General features: G+C 50.4%; 26 non-coding genes across 26 annotated transcripts; 22 read left to right on the plus strand and 4 right to left on the minus strand.

Moving 5' to 3' along the window:
* Positions 1–189: 189 nt before the first annotated feature.
* Positions 190–262, plus strand: trnar-acg (transfer RNA arginine (anticodon ACG)). The gene has a single exon. It is a non-coding gene; the product is annotated as a tRNA-Arg (tRNA).
* A 292-nt stretch (positions 263–554) lies between these two features.
* On the plus strand, positions 555–626 carry trnae-uuc (transfer RNA glutamic acid (anticodon UUC)). The gene has a single exon. It is a non-coding gene; the product is annotated as a tRNA-Glu (tRNA).
* A 266-nt stretch (positions 627–892) lies between these two features.
* trnae-cuc (transfer RNA glutamic acid (anticodon CUC)) lies at positions 893–964 on the minus strand. Its single transcript has one exon. It is a non-coding gene; the product is annotated as a tRNA-Glu (tRNA).
* Positions 965–1,531: 567 nt separating this feature from the next.
* Positions 1,532–1,603, plus strand: trnac-gca (transfer RNA cysteine (anticodon GCA)). The gene has a single exon. It is a non-coding gene; the product is annotated as a tRNA-Cys (tRNA).
* A 113-nt stretch (positions 1,604–1,716) lies between these two features.
* On the plus strand, positions 1,717–1,788 carry trnac-gca (transfer RNA cysteine (anticodon GCA)). Its single transcript has one exon. It is a non-coding gene; the product is annotated as a tRNA-Cys (tRNA).
* Positions 1,789–3,030: 1,242 nt separating this feature from the next.
* Positions 3,031–3,102, plus strand: trnap-ugg (transfer RNA proline (anticodon UGG)). The gene has a single exon. It is a non-coding gene; the product is annotated as a tRNA-Pro (tRNA).
* A 245-nt stretch (positions 3,103–3,347) lies between these two features.
* trnas-gga (transfer RNA serine (anticodon GGA)) lies at positions 3,348–3,420 on the plus strand. The gene has a single exon. It is a non-coding gene; the product is annotated as a tRNA-Ser (tRNA).
* A 430-nt stretch (positions 3,421–3,850) lies between these two features.
* trnay-gua (transfer RNA tyrosine (anticodon GUA)) lies at positions 3,851–3,937 on the plus strand. The gene is given in 2 exon segments: positions 3,851–3,887; positions 3,902–3,937. It is a non-coding gene; the product is annotated as a tRNA-Tyr (tRNA).
* Positions 3,938–4,130: 193 nt separating this feature from the next.
* Positions 4,131–4,203, plus strand: trnar-acg (transfer RNA arginine (anticodon ACG)). Its single transcript has one exon. It is a non-coding gene; the product is annotated as a tRNA-Arg (tRNA).
* Positions 4,204–4,495: 292 nt separating this feature from the next.
* Positions 4,496–4,567, plus strand: trnae-uuc (transfer RNA glutamic acid (anticodon UUC)). Its single transcript has one exon. It is a non-coding gene; the product is annotated as a tRNA-Glu (tRNA).
* A 266-nt stretch (positions 4,568–4,833) lies between these two features.
* On the minus strand, positions 4,834–4,905 carry trnae-cuc (transfer RNA glutamic acid (anticodon CUC)). Its single transcript has one exon. It is a non-coding gene; the product is annotated as a tRNA-Glu (tRNA).
* A 567-nt stretch (positions 4,906–5,472) lies between these two features.
* trnac-gca (transfer RNA cysteine (anticodon GCA)) lies at positions 5,473–5,544 on the plus strand. Its single transcript has one exon. It is a non-coding gene; the product is annotated as a tRNA-Cys (tRNA).
* A 222-nt stretch (positions 5,545–5,766) lies between these two features.
* Positions 5,767–5,838, plus strand: trnap-ugg (transfer RNA proline (anticodon UGG)). Its single transcript has one exon. It is a non-coding gene; the product is annotated as a tRNA-Pro (tRNA).
* A 245-nt stretch (positions 5,839–6,083) lies between these two features.
* trnas-gga (transfer RNA serine (anticodon GGA)) lies at positions 6,084–6,156 on the plus strand. The gene has a single exon. It is a non-coding gene; the product is annotated as a tRNA-Ser (tRNA).
* Positions 6,157–6,586: 430 nt separating this feature from the next.
* trnay-gua (transfer RNA tyrosine (anticodon GUA)) lies at positions 6,587–6,673 on the plus strand. Its single transcript is given in 2 exon segments — positions 6,587–6,623; positions 6,638–6,673. It is a non-coding gene; the product is annotated as a tRNA-Tyr (tRNA).
* A 193-nt stretch (positions 6,674–6,866) lies between these two features.
* On the plus strand, positions 6,867–6,939 carry trnar-acg (transfer RNA arginine (anticodon ACG)). Its single transcript has one exon. It is a non-coding gene; the product is annotated as a tRNA-Arg (tRNA).
* Positions 6,940–7,231: 292 nt separating this feature from the next.
* trnae-uuc (transfer RNA glutamic acid (anticodon UUC)) lies at positions 7,232–7,303 on the plus strand. The gene has a single exon. It is a non-coding gene; the product is annotated as a tRNA-Glu (tRNA).
* A 266-nt stretch (positions 7,304–7,569) lies between these two features.
* Positions 7,570–7,641, minus strand: trnae-cuc (transfer RNA glutamic acid (anticodon CUC)). Its single transcript has one exon. It is a non-coding gene; the product is annotated as a tRNA-Glu (tRNA).
* Positions 7,642–8,208: 567 nt separating this feature from the next.
* On the plus strand, positions 8,209–8,280 carry trnac-gca (transfer RNA cysteine (anticodon GCA)). The gene has a single exon. It is a non-coding gene; the product is annotated as a tRNA-Cys (tRNA).
* Positions 8,281–9,520: 1,240 nt separating this feature from the next.
* On the plus strand, positions 9,521–9,592 carry trnap-ugg (transfer RNA proline (anticodon UGG)). The gene has a single exon. It is a non-coding gene; the product is annotated as a tRNA-Pro (tRNA).
* A 245-nt stretch (positions 9,593–9,837) lies between these two features.
* trnas-gga (transfer RNA serine (anticodon GGA)) lies at positions 9,838–9,910 on the plus strand. Its single transcript has one exon. It is a non-coding gene; the product is annotated as a tRNA-Ser (tRNA).
* A 430-nt stretch (positions 9,911–10,340) lies between these two features.
* On the plus strand, positions 10,341–10,427 carry trnay-gua (transfer RNA tyrosine (anticodon GUA)). The gene is given in 2 exon segments: positions 10,341–10,377; positions 10,392–10,427. It is a non-coding gene; the product is annotated as a tRNA-Tyr (tRNA).
* Positions 10,428–10,618: 191 nt separating this feature from the next.
* trnar-acg (transfer RNA arginine (anticodon ACG)) lies at positions 10,619–10,691 on the plus strand. The gene has a single exon. It is a non-coding gene; the product is annotated as a tRNA-Arg (tRNA).
* Positions 10,692–10,983: 292 nt separating this feature from the next.
* On the plus strand, positions 10,984–11,056 carry trnae-uuc (transfer RNA glutamic acid (anticodon UUC)). The gene has a single exon. It is a non-coding gene; the product is annotated as a tRNA-Glu (tRNA).
* Positions 11,057–11,322: 266 nt separating this feature from the next.
* trnae-cuc (transfer RNA glutamic acid (anticodon CUC)) lies at positions 11,323–11,394 on the minus strand. The gene has a single exon. It is a non-coding gene; the product is annotated as a tRNA-Glu (tRNA).
* Positions 11,395–11,964: 570 nt separating this feature from the next.
* Positions 11,965–12,036, plus strand: trnac-gca (transfer RNA cysteine (anticodon GCA)). Its single transcript has one exon. It is a non-coding gene; the product is annotated as a tRNA-Cys (tRNA).
* Positions 12,037–12,076: the final 40 nt, after the last annotated feature.

Consider the following 12,076-nt stretch of genomic DNA (forward strand, 5'->3'; position numbering starts at 1 on the left):
AAGTCTTGGTGGGACCTGCTTTTGCCAGCAGTCTGGCTACAGAATCCGGGTAGGCTGAGGTTGTGTCCCCCTGCCGCTGTGCCTTCGATAGCTCAGCTGGTAGAGCGGAGGACTGTAGGAGGACATGAGAATAAGCAGACAGCGATACAGGCCTCTGTCACTTCGAAAACCAGCAACTCTGGTGCTGGTGGGCCAGTGGCGCAATGGATAACGCGTCTGACTACGGATCAGAAGATTCTAGGTTCGACTCCTGGCTGGCTCGCTCTGTGCTTTTTGTGTAATGCAGTGTGGTTTTGATGTCATGGGCTTGCTAATTTGTGGCCTTATTCCTAAGTGCCACCCGGGCTTTGAGAAAAAGTTGTAAGCGAAATGAAACTTACCTAGTGAATAATCAGCAACGTACCTGATTAAAACCACGTCTCAGCTTCATTGTTAATCTCATGATTTGTCATTTTTGTACCATGACCGACCAGCGATAGGCTGTTTTTCCTTGAGAAGACGGTTACAACGCAACACCATGCGTGTTTTCAAATGCATGACTCAAGCATTCGAGTTCCCATATGGTCTAGCGGTCAGGATTCCTGGTTTTCACCCAGGCGGCCCGGGTTCGACTCCCGGTATGGGAAGGGGGCTCCTCTTTGCTTCCCTCTTTGAACGACCCGCATGTCGTCTTGCGTCAGAAGCCATTTTTGGCCAGCAGTCGAGCTACAGAATCCTGATAGGCCGAGGTTGTGCCCCCATGCCCCCGCCCCTGCCTTCGATAGCTCTGCTGGTAGCGCGGAGGACTGTAGGAGGAGCGTTGGCAATCTTCAGGTCGCTGGTTCGACGGAGGTTGTTTTTCACACGCCCACCATTTTTGGTGGGCCGGCCTTCTCAAAGCGGCAAAAGAGCGTTCCCTGACCGGGAATCGAACCCGGGCCGCGGCGGTGAGAGCGCCGAATCCTAACCACTAGACCACCAGGGAAGGGCTGTCTGTGTGCTGGCTTGTTAATAGCATGAGAAGAAGCGGACAGCAATACAGGCCGCTGTCACGTCGAAAGCCAACTAGTTTGGTGCGAGCACGGGGCACCCCGGCCGGTGGACCAGTGACGCAATGGCTAACGCATCTGACTGTGTCCCTGTCACACAAGAGACATGTTTTTCCGCTCTATTTATTGCAATGACTTTATGCATAATAGAGTTTTAACTGGTTTACGTGTTTTTTTTAAGTCCGTTTTTTTCCTCTAAACATTTTAGTGTGTATGTCATTAAGAACTGTATGGTTGGTCGGTCACATGACAGGAAGCAGGAACTGTATAAAGAGAGCAGCATGCCAAATAAACAGGGAGTCACTAAATAGAACTTGCTGGATTGTGGAGTTTCCAAACTGTTGATTTGCCTTTCCAGTCACAACATTGCAACCAATTGGATTATCACTTCTCATGGACTGTGAGATATACACTGTCAAAGTGTCAGAAATGAAGGAACTTATTCAAAGTGTCACAGTGAAGGAACTTATTCTCTTTCAGCGGTTGGTTGCCGCTCTTTTCACGGGGGTATAGCTCAGTGGTAGAGCATTTGACTGCAGATCAAGAGGTCCCCGGTTCAAATCCGGGTGCCCCCTTTGGACTGAAAGCTTTGGGTTAACCTTGACTCCCATGTGAAGCTTTTACTGTTTGATATGGACACAGTGAAGGAACTTATTCTCCTTTAGTGGTTTATCGCAATGCTGTTTGCGGGGGTATAGCTCAGTGGTAGAGCATTTGACTGCAGATCAAGAGGTCCCCAGTTCAAATCCGGGTGCCCCCTTGGGGTTTGGCAGCTTTAGGCTAACCAAAGCTTTGACTTCAGTGTGTAGCTGTCATTGTTCGACGTTGTCAAAGTCGAGGAACTTGCTGTCGTCTAGTGGCTCGAACACCGGAAGTGGCTATCTTGGCCTAACCAAGGCCTTATCTTTAAAGGGAGAGGTAGAGCATGTGCAGGCCAAGAGGTCGCTGTTTGAAGTCTGGGTACCGCCTTTGGACAGCTTTGAGCTAACTAAAAGTTTGTCTTCAACGTCAGGCTGTCGTTGTTTGATATTGTCACATTGAAGGGCGTCAGTTTCCTTCATTGGTTTATTGCAGTGTGCCTCATCGAGGTATAGCTCGGTGGTAGGACCCTTGACTGCAGGTTAAGAGGTCCCTGGGTCAAATTTGGGTTCCCCCTTTGCCCTTGGTAGCTTTGGACCAACCAAAGCATTGACTTTAAAGTCAGCCTGTCTTTGTTTGATATCGTTACATTGAAGGAAGTCATTTTGTTTCAGTGGTTTTGTGCAGTGCGTCTTATGGGGGTATATCTCAGTGGTGGCGCATTTAACTGCAGATGAAGAGGTCCCTGGTTCAAAGGCAGGCGCCCCCTTTGGCCTTGGCAGCTTTGGACTGACCAAAGCTTTGACTTTAAAGTCAGTCTGTCTTTGTCTGTTATCGTCACATTGAAGGAAGTCATTTTGTTCCAGTGGTTTTGTGCAGTGCATCCTATATCTCAGTGGTGGCGCATTTGAGCTGCAGATGAAGAGGTCCCTGGTTCAGATCTGGGCGCTCACTTTGGACTGGCAGCTCTGCACTCTGAATCCAGTGATGGGCCTCGCTTTTGCCACAAATGTGGTCCGAAAAACGTTTTCACAGTAGTGGGCCCCAAAAGCGTACCGAGTGTGGCTTCGTACCGTAAAAGCGTACTCTGTCTCGTTCGGGAAGTGAGCGCAAAAGGGCAGGAGCCCGCTTGGAGAATGCGGGCATCGATCCCGCTGCCTCTCGCATGCTAATTCCCCTGGCTGCAGAAGAAAGAATCTTCTCCGGCTTAGGTCCACCACCACTTTTTAAAATCCATTCAAAGGCCGACTTTCAAGTAATCTAGTTTTAGCAGTTTTAAGTTATCTAGGTGCTTTAGCGAGCATTTATTTGTTTATTTATTTATTTTTTCAAACAAGTGCAGATTTCTGGATGCTCCCTGGATTTAAAGCCACGTGAACACCGTTGCTCGAGGCCAGCCAGCGGTGCCGGTACAGGGCAAGCTGGCTCGTTGGTCTAGGGGTATGATTCTCGCTTTGGGTGCGAGAGGTCCCGGGTTCAAATCCCGGACGAGCCCGTGGTTAGGCTTGGTCCAGAAGGTTTTCTGTCTGTTTAGGGTCATGAGCAATCAGCAAATTTTCTGGAAATTGGGCAGAGAGTTGGCTAGACCCAGGCCGATTAGCTTAGTTGGGTGGAGCGTGATGCTAATAACGCCGTGGTCGCTGGTTCGATCCCTGTCCGGGCCAGCTTCTTTTGCTCTCCGTTAGCTCATCTCTGCTCTTCTCTCAAAGTGTCGGGTAGTCTCACGCCGCACCAGCCGTGGCTGAAATGGCTTAGTTGGAAGAGTGTTAGACTGGACATCTAAAGGTCCCTGGTTCGATCCCGGGTTTTGGCAGATGCTGCCTCCTTTGGTCTTTTGGTCGACGGTGCATCCAACCCCTCGAATCTAACTGGGCCCCCATAGCTGCCACGTTATCTCCCGACAGCTGTCAACAAAGAGTTTGTGGTTCCATGGTGTAACGGTTAGCACTCTGGACTTTGAATCCAACCATCCATCCGAGGTAGAGCCTGCGTGCCATCTTGCGGCAGGTGAAGGAAGAAAAGCAAGCGCTCAAGTTCGTTTTTGCTGCTGACGAGCCGTACGCGACTTATTCTTTGTGGTCCTGTGAGCTGCAACCGCAATTGTCAGTGTTCCACGAAGTAATGGTAAGCACTCTGGGCTCTGAATCCGGCGATCCGAGTTCAAGTCTTGGTGGGACCTGCTTTTGCCAGCAGTCTGGCTACAGAATCCGGGTAGGCTGAGGTTGTGTCCCCCTGCCGCTGTGCCTTCGATAGCTCAGCTGGTAGAGCGGAGGACTGTAGGAGGAGCGTTGGCAATCCTTAGGTCGCTGGTTCGACTCCGGCTCGAAGGAGGTTCTTTTTCACGCGCCCACCATTTTTGCAGAGCTTGACTTCACAGTCAAGCAAACAGCTTTCCCTGACCGGGAATCGAACCGGGGCCACCAGGGAAGGTCTGGTCAGCTGCTGGCCTGTGAATAACATGAGAATAAGCAGACAGCGATACAGGCCTCTGTCACTTCGAAAACCAGCAACTCTGGTGCTGGTGGGCCAGTGGCGCAATGGATAACGCGTCTGACTACGGATCAGAAGATTCTAGGTTCGACTCCTGGCTGGCTCGCTCTGTGCTTTTTGTGTAATGCAGTGTGGTTTTGATGTCATGGGCTTGCTAATTTGTGGCCTTATTCCTAAGTGCCACCCGGGCTTTGAGAAAAAGTTGTAAGCGAAATGAAACTTACCTAGTGAATAATCAGCAACGTACCTGATTAAAACCACGTCTCAGCTTCATTGTTAATCTCATGATTTGTCATTTTTGTACCATGACCGACCAGCGATAGGCTGTTTTTCCTTGAGAAGACGGTTACAACGCAACACCATGCGTGTTTTCAAATGCATGACTCAAGCATTCGAGTTCCCATATGGTCTAGCGGTCAGGATTCCTGGTTTTCACCCAGGCGGCCCGGGTTCGACTCCCGGTATGGGAAGGGGGCTCCTCTTTGCTTCCCTCTTTGAACGACCCGCATGTCGTCTTGCGTCAGAAGCCATTTTTGGCCAGCAGTCGAGCTACAGAATCCTGATAGGCCGAGGTTGTGTCCCCATGCCCCCGCCCCTGCCTTCGATAGCTCTGCTGGTAGCGCGGAGGACTGTAGGAGGAGCGTTGGCAATCTTCAGGTCGCTGGTTCGACGGAGGTTGTTTTTCACACGCCCACCATTTTTGGTGGGCCGGCCTTCTCAAAGCGGCAAAAGAGCGTTCCCTGACCGGGAATCGAACCCGGGCCGCGGCGGTGAGAGCGCCGAATCCTAACCACTAGACCACCAGGGAAGGGCTGTCTGTGTGCTGGCTTGTTAATAGCATGAGAAGAAGCGGACAGCAATACAGGCCGCTGTCACGTCGAAAGCCAACTAGTTTGGTGCGAGCACGGGGCACCCCGGCCGGTGGACCAGTGACGCAATGGCTAACGCATCTGACTGTGTCCCTGTCACACAAGAGACATGTTTTTCCGCTCTATTTATTGCAATGACTTTATGCATAATAGAGTTTTAACTGGTTTACGTGTTTTTTTTAAGTCCGTTTTTTTCCTCTAAACATTTTAGTGTGTATGTCATTAAGAACTGTATGGTTGGTCGGTCACATGACAGGAAGCAGGAACTGTATAAAGAGAGCAGCATGCCAAATAAACAGGGAGTCACTAAATAGAACTTGCTGGATTGTGGAGTTTCCAAACTGTTGATTTGCCTTTCCAGTCACAACATTGCAACCAATTGGATTATCACTTCTCATGGACTGTGAGATATACACTGTCAAAGTGTCAGAAATGAAGGAACTTATTCAAAGTGTCACAGTGAAGGAACTTATTCTCTTTCAGCGGTTGGTTGCCGCTCTTTTCACGGGGGTATAGCTCAGTGGTAGAGCATTTGACTGCAGATCAAGAGGTCCCCGGTTCAAATCCGGGTGCCCCCTTTGGACTGAAAGCTTTGGGTTAACCTTGACTCCCATGTGAAGCTTTTACTGTTTGATATGGACACAGTGAAGGAACTTATTCTCCTTTAGTGGTTTATCGCAATGCTGTTTGCGGGGGTATAGCTCAGTGGTAGAGCATTAAATCCTGGATGCTCCCTGGATTTAAAGCCACGTGAACACCGTTGCTCGAGGCCAGCCAGCGGTGCCGGTACAGGGCGAGCTGGCTCGTTGGTCTAGGGGTATGATTCTCGCTTTGGGTGCGAGAGGTCCCGGGTTCAAATCCCGGACGAGCCCGTGGTTAGGCTTGGTCCAGAAGGTTTTCTGTCTGTTTAGGGTCATGAGCAATCAGCAAATTTTCTGGAAATTGGGCAGAGAGTTGGCTAGACCCAGGCCGATTAGCTTAGTTGGGTGGAGCGTGATGCTAATAACGCCGTGGTCGCTGGTTCGATCCCTGTCCGGGCCAGCTTCTTTTGCTCTCCGTTAGCTCATCTCTGCTCTTCTCTCAAAGTGTCGGGTAGTCTCACGCCGCACCAACCGTGGCTGAAATGGCTTAGTTGGAAGAGTGTTAGACTGGACATCTAAAGGTCCCTGGTTCGATCCCGGGTTTTGGCAGATGCTGCCTCCTTTGGTCTTTTGGTCGACGGTGCATCCAACCCCTCGAATCTAACTGGGCCCCCATAGCTGCCACGTTATCTCCCGACAGCTGTCGACAAAGAGTTTGTGGTTCCATGGTGTAACGGTTAGCACTCTGGACTTTGAATCCAACCATCCATCCGAGGTAGAGCCTGCGTGCCATCTTGCGGCAGGTGAAGGAAGAAAAGCAAGCGCTCAAGTTCGTTTTTGCTGCTGACGAGCCGTACGCGACTTATTCTTTGTGGTCCTGTGAGCTGCAACCGCAATTGTCAGTGTTCCACGAAGTAATGGTAAGCACTCTGGGCTCTGAATCCGGCGATCCGAGTTCAAGTCTTGGTGGGACCTGCTTTTGCCAGCAGTCTGGCTACAGAATCCGGGTAGGCTGAGGTTGTGTCCCCCTGCCGCTGTGCCTTCGATAGCTCAGCTGGTAGAGCGGAGGACTGTAGGAGGAGCGTTGGCAATCCTTAGGTCGCTGGTTCGACTCCGGCTCGAAGGAGGTTCTTTTTCACGCGCCCACCATTTTTGCAGAGCTTGACTTCACAGTCAAGCAAACAGCTTTCCCTGACCGGGAATCGAACCGGGGCCACCAGGGAAGGTCTGGTCAGCTGCTGGCCTGTGAATAACATGAGAATAAGCAGACAGCGATACAGGCCTCTGTCACTTCGAAAACCAGCAACTCTGGTGCTGGTGGGCCAGTGGCGCAATGGATAACGCGTCTGACTACGGATCAGAAGATTCTAGGTTCGACTCCTGGCTGGCTCGCTCTGTGCTTTTTGTGTAATGCAGTGTGGTTTTGATGTCATGGGCTTGCTAATTTGTGGCCTTATTCCTAAGTGCCACCCGGGCTTTGAGAAAAAGTTGTAAGCGAAATGAAACTTACCTAGTGAATAATCAGCAACGTACCTGATTAAAACCACGTCTCAGCTTCATTGTTAATCTCATGATTTGTCATTTTTGTACCATGACCGACCAGCGATAGGCTGTTTTTCCTTGAGAAGACGGTTACAACGCAACACCATGCGTGTTTTCAAATGCATGACTCAAGCATTCGAGTTCCCATATGGTCTAGCGGTCAGGATTCCTGGTTTTCACCCAGGCGGCCCGGGTTCGACTCCCGGTATGGGAAGGGGGCTCCTCTTTGCTTCCCTCTTTGAACGACCCGCATGTCGTCTTGCGTCAGAAGCCATTTTTGGCCAGCAGTCGAGCTACAGAATCCTGATAGGCCGAGGTTGTGTCCCCATGCCCCCGCCCCTGCCTTCGATAGCTCTGCTGGTAGCGCGGAGGACTGTAGGAGGAGCGTTGGCAATCTTCAGGTCGCTGGTTCGACGGAGGTTGTTTTTCACACGCCCACCATTTTTGGTGGGCCGGCCTTCTCAAAGCGGCAAAAGAGCGTTCCCTGACCGGGAATCGAACCCGGGCCGCGGCGGTGAGAGCGCCGAATCCTAACCACTAGACCACCAGGGAAGGGCTGTCTGTGTGCTGGCTTGTTAATAGCATGAGAAGAAGCGGACAGCAATACAGGCCGCTGTCACGTCGAAAGCCAACTAGTTTGGTGCGAGCACGGGGCACCCCGGCCGGTGGACCAGTGACGCAATGGCTAACGCATCTGACTGTGTCCCTGTCACACAAGAGACATGTTTTTCCGCTCTATTTATTGCAATGACTTTATGCATAATAGAGTTTTAACTGGTTTACGTGTTTTTTTTAAGTCCGTTTTTTTCCTCTAAACATTTTAGTGTGTATGTCATTAAGAACTGTATGGTTGGTCGGTCACATGACAGGAAGCAGGAACTGTATAAAGAGAGCAGCATGCCAAATAAACAGGGAGTCACTAAATAGAACTTGCTGGATTGTGGAGTTTCCAAACTGTTGATTTGCCTTTCCAGTCACAACATTGCAACCAATTGGATTATCACTTCTCATGGACTGTGAGATATACACTGTCAAAGTGTCAGAAATGAAGGAACTTATTCAAAGTGTCACAGTGAAGGAACTTATTCTCTTTCAGCGGTTGGTTGCCGCTCTTTTCACGGGGGTATAGCTCAGTGGTAGAGCATTTGACTGCAGATCAAGAGGTCCCCAGTTCAAATCCGGGTGCCCCCTTGGGGTTTGGCAGCTTTAGGCTAACCAAAGCTTTGACTTCAGTGTGTAGCTGTCATTGTTCGACGTTGTCAAAGTCGAGGAACTTGCTGTCGTCTAGTGGCTCGAACACCGGAAGTGGCTATCTTGGCCTAACCAAGGCCTTATCTTTAAAGGGAGGTAGAGCATGTGCAGGCCAAGAGGTCGCTGTTTGAAGTCTGGGTACCGCCTTTGGACAGCTTTGAGCTAACTAAAAGTTTGTCTTCAACGTCAGGCTGTCGTTGTTTGATATTGTCACATTGAAGGGCGTCAGTTTCCTTCATTGGTTTATTGCAGTGTGCCTCATCGAGGTATAGCTCGGTGGTAGGACCCTTGACTGCAGGTTAAGAGGTCCCTGGGTCAAATTTGGGTTCCCCCTTTGCCCTTGGTAGCTTTGGACCAACCAAAGCATTGACTTTAAAGTCAGCCTGTCTTTGTTTGATATCGTTACATTGAAGGAAGTCATTTTGTTTCAGTGGTTTTGTGCAGTGCGTCTTATGGGGGTATATCTCAGTGGTGGCGCATTTAACTGCAGATGAAGAGGTCCCTGGTTCAAAGGCAGGCGCCCCCTTTGGCCTTGGCAGCTTTGGACTGACCAAAGCTTTGACTTTAAAGTCAGTCTGTCTTTGTCTGTTATCGTCACATTGAAGGAAGTCATTTTGTTCCAGTGGTTTTGTGCAGTGCATCCTATATCTCAGTGGTGGCGCATTTGAGCTGCAGATGAAGAGGTCCCTGGTTCAGATCTGGGCGCTCACTTTGGACTGGCAGCTCTGCACTCTGAATCCAGTGATGGGCCTCGCTTTTGCCACAAATGTGGTCCGAAAAACGTTTTCACAGTAGTGGGCCCCAAAAGCGTACCGAGTGTGGCTTCGTACCGTAAAAGCGTACTCTGTCTCGTTCGGGAAGTGAGCGCAAAAGGGCAGGAGCCCGCTTGGAGAATGCGGGCATCGATCCCGCTGCCTCTCGCATGCTAATTCCCCTGGCTGCAGAAGAAAGAATCTTCTCCGGCTTAGGTCCACCACCACTTTTTAAAATCCATTCAAAGGCCGACTTTCAAGTAATCTAGTTTTAGCAGTTTTAAGTTATCTAGGTGCTTTAGCGAGCATTTATTTGTTTATTTATTTATTTTTTCAAACAAGTGCAGATTTCTGGATGCTCCCTGGATTTAAAGCCACGTGAACACCGTTGCTCGAGGCCAGCCAGCGGTGCCGGTACAGGGCAAGCTGGCTCGTTGGTCTAGGGGTATGATTCTCGCTTTGGGTGCGAGAGGTCCCGGGTTCAAATCCCGGACGAGCCCGTGGTTAGGCTTGGTCCAGAAGGTTTTCTGTCTGTTTAGGGTCATGAGCAATCAGCAAATTTTCTGGAAATTGGGCAGAGAGTTGGCTAGACCCAGGCCGATTAGCTTAGTTGGGTGGAGCGTGATGCTAATAACGCCGTGGTCGCTGGTTCGATCCCTGTCCGGGCCAGCTTCTTTTGCTCTCCGTTAGCTCATCTCTGCTCTTCTCTCAAAGTGTCGGGTAGTCTCACGCCGCACCAGCCGTGGCTGAAATGGCTTAGTTGGAAGAGTGTTAGACTGGACATCTAAAGGTCCCTGGTTCGATCCCGGGTTTTGGCAGATGCTGCCTCCTTTGGTCTTTTGGTCGACGGTGCATCCAACCCCTCGAATCTAACTGGGCCCCCATAGCTGCCACGTTATCTCCCGACAGCTGTCAACAAAGAGTTTGTGGTTCCATGGTGTAACGGTTAGCACTCTGGACTTTGAATCCAACCATCCATCCGAGGTAGAGCCTGCGTGCCATCTTGCGGCAGGTGAAGGAAGAAAAGCAAGCGCTCAAGTTCGTTTTTGCTGCTGACGAGCCGTACGCGACTTATTCTTTGTGGTCCTGTGAGCTGCAACCGCAATTGTCAGTGTTCCACGAAGTAATGGTAAGCACTCTGGGCTCTGAATCCGGCGATCCGAGTTCAAGTCTTGGTGGGACCTGCTTTTGCCAGCAGTCTGGCTACAGAATCCGGGTAGGCTGAGGTTGTGTCCCCCTGCCGCTGTGCCTTCGATAGCTCAGCTGGTAGAGCGGAGGACTGTAGGAGGAGCGTTGGCAATCCTTAGGTCGCTGGTTCGACTCCGGCTCGAAGGAGGTTCTTTTTCACGCGCCCACCATTTTTGCAGAGCTTGACTTCACAGTCAAGCAAACAGCTTTCCCTGACCGGGAATCGAACGGGCCACCAGGGAAGGTCTGGTCAGCTGCTGGCCTGTGAATAACATGAGAATAAGCAGACAGCGATACAGGCCTCTGTCACTTCGAAAACCAGCAACTCTGGTGCTGGTGGGCCAGTGGCGCAATGGATAACGCGTCTGACTACGGATCAGAAGATTCTAGGTTCGACTCCTGGCTGGCTCGCTCTGTGCTTTTTGTGTAATGCAGTGTGGTTTTGATGTCATGGGCTTGCTAATTTGTGGCCTTATTCCTAAGTGCCACCCGGGCTTTGAGAAAAAGTTGTAAGCGAAATGAAACTTACCTAGTGAATAATCAGCAACGTACCTGATTAAAACCACGTCTCAGCTTCATTGTTAATCTCATGATTTGTCATTTTTGTACCATGACCGACCAGCGATAGGCTGTTTTTCCTTGAGAAGACGGTTACAACGCAACACCATGCGTGTTTTCAAATGCATGACTCAAGCATTCGAGTTCCCATATGGTCTAGCGGTCAGGATTTCCTGGTTTTCACCCAGGCGGCCCGGGTTCGACTCCCGGTATGGGAAGGGGGCTCCTCTTTGCTTCCCTCTTTGAACGACCCGCATGTCGTCTTGCGTCAGAAGCCATTTTTGGCCAGCAGTCGAGCTACAGAATCCTGATAGGCCGAGGTTGTGCCCCCATGCCCCCGCCCCTGCCTTCGATAGCTCTGCTGGTAGCGCGGAGGACTGTAGGAGGAGCGTTGGCAATCTTCAGGTCGCTGGTTCGACGGAGGTTGTTTTTCACACGCCCACCATTTTTGGTGGGCCGGCCTTCTCAAAGCGGCAAAAGAGCGTTCCCTGACCGGGAATCGAACCCGGGCCGCGGCGGTGAGAGCGCCGAATCCTAACCACTAGACCACCAGGGAAGGGCTGTCTGTGTGCTGGCTTGTTAATAGCATGAGAAGAAGCGGACAGCAATACAGGCCGCTGTCACGTCGAAAGCCAACTAGTTTGGTGCGAGCACGGGGCACCCCGGCCGCCGGTGGACCAGTGACGCAATGGCTAACGCATCTGACTGTGTCCCTGTCACACAAGAGACATGTTTTTCCGCTCTATTTATTGCAATGACTTTATGCATAATAGAGTTTTAACTGGTTTACGTGTTTTTTTTAAGTCCGTTTTTTTCCTCTAAACATTTTAGTGTGTATGTCATTAAGAACTGTATGGTTGGTCGGTCACATGACAGGAAGCAGGAACTGTATAAAGAGAGCAGCATGCCAAATAAACAGGGAGTCACTAAATAGAACTTGCTGGATTGTGGAGTTTCCAAACTGTTGATTTGCCTTTCCAGTCACAACATTGCAACCAATTGGATTATCACTTCTCATGGACTGTGAGATATACACTGTCAAAGTGTCAGAAATGAAGGAACTTATTCAAAGTGTCACAGTGAAGGAACTTATTCTCTTTCAGCGGTTGGTTGCCGCTCTTTTCACGGGGGTATAGCTCAGTGGTAGAGCATTTGACTGCAGATCAAGAGGTCCCCGGTTCAAATCCGGGTGCCCCCTTTGGACTGAAAGCTTTGGGTTAACCTTGACTCCCATGTGA

Source organism: Labeo rohita, chromosome 11 (genome assembly GCF_022985175.1).
Source record: "Labeo rohita strain BAU-BD-2019 chromosome 11, IGBB_LRoh.1.0, whole genome shotgun sequence".
Lineage (NCBI taxonomy): Eukaryota > Metazoa > Chordata > Actinopteri > Cypriniformes > Cyprinidae > Labeo > Labeo rohita.